This window comes from Echinops telfairi, unplaced genomic scaffold, assembly GCF_000313985.2.
Source record: "Echinops telfairi isolate 266 unplaced genomic scaffold, ASM31398v2 ScPeMD7_53;HRSCAF=182, whole genome shotgun sequence".
Taxonomy (NCBI): Eukaryota; Metazoa; Chordata; class Mammalia; order Afrosoricida; family Tenrecidae; genus Echinops; species Echinops telfairi.
The window spans coordinates 19,171,834-19,173,325 of record NW_022103951.1 but is presented as its reverse complement, the minus strand read 5'-3'; the positions used below and the strand labels follow the sequence as shown (position 1 = coordinate 19,173,325).

The 1,492-nt window shown below is 41.6% G+C and overlaps 1 pseudogene; it reads left to right on the top strand.

Annotated features, from left to right (window-relative positions):
- Positions 1 to 250: 250 nt before the first annotated feature.
- Positions 251 to 1,165, top strand: LOC101647717 (annotated as a pseudogene).
- The last annotated feature ends 327 nt before the right edge of the window (positions 1,166 to 1,492 follow it).

Here is a 1,492-nt window from a genome sequence, read left to right as displayed (position 1 = left end):
AATTGCCTGTATTTAGGCCTCTATAAATGTCCTTTGCCTCCTGGTTCTTTCCTCCATTTCCTTTTTAATTTCCTCTGGTCTCACCATCATGTTCGGCCTTCATTCGAGTTTAATAATTCCTTGCTACTATATTGCCCTTGATTGAGCCCCACTAGGCATCATGCCACACTCTTACACATACATGTACATGCACACACATGCTCACTTTTAATTTGCCATAATTTACTGCCAATACCTTGTGGTACTCTCCCATGAGAATATGTGTTTTCTGATAACTGACAACCCCACCAATGCTACTGTGATAGTTAGGATTTTTTGTGTGTGTTAACATGGCACCCATAAGAAGGTATGGGTAAAGTCTTGCCATCAATCAGGTCACAGCCTGATGGTGCCTTCTGGTGGGCTTTGCATTCTCGTAATGAGAATACTGGGAACTTCCACTGTCTCTCAGCTGCACCTTTGTGCTAATGAACCATGTGGAGATCTGTGGAGGTCTGTGATATGGCCACTTCCATTGGATCCACACAACTCTACACCCACCAGCATGTGCTCTTCCTGCAATCTGTATCATTGCATGTGGCTTTGGGAGTCTGAAGAAGGACTTATGGAGTAGTATCAGACTCATGGATTTGAGTTGGACTGTGCTGGGATGTTTTCCTAATACACAATTACTTCTTGATATAAAGCTTTCTCTTACACATATATGAGTGTCACAGGATTTGTTTCTCTACTCAACCCGGCCTAACACAGCTCCCCTCAAGTTCACAGGTGAACTTAAGAAGTATGGCTTGACATCTTTGGTTCGAGTTTGTGATGGTACATATGATAAAGCACCAGTTTAAAATGAAGGAATCTATGTTCTAGATTGGCCATTTGATGATGGAGCTCCACCGCCTAATCAGATAGTAATCAGATGATTGGCTAAGCCTCTTAAAAAACAAATTTCATGAGGATCCGGGTTGCTGTGCTGCAGGATTAGGAAGGACACCTGTGCTGGTTGCACTTGCTCTGATGGAATGTGGAATGAAGTCTGAAGATGCCGTTCCGTTTATAAGACAAAAAAGAAGAGGCACATTCAATTCCAAACGGCTGCTTTACCTGGAGAAACACTGACCAAATGCAATTGTGCTTCAGAGACACCAGTGGGCATTGTTGTGTTCAGTAGAGAGAGATGTCAACAAAGGCTGGAGTAATTGTGGCACTTAGATACCTGGAAATGTGAATCTGGAATCTTAACTGTGTCATCAAAGTCAGGATGGAGTCAGTAGCCTTCAATCACTCCTAATTATTGTATCACAACCCAAAGTGAAATCTGTCATGAATAAAATGTATAAGAAAGGAAAAAGGGACTGATTCGGTGATGGATGATTTTGTTAGTGTTGGAGTTTGAATTCCTGCCAGGATTGAATTATTGAAAAAATCATTAAATAAAACCTTTACAAAGGAAAACCAGCAAAATATTAACCTGTGCAGAACCATCTGTTGGGGAGCA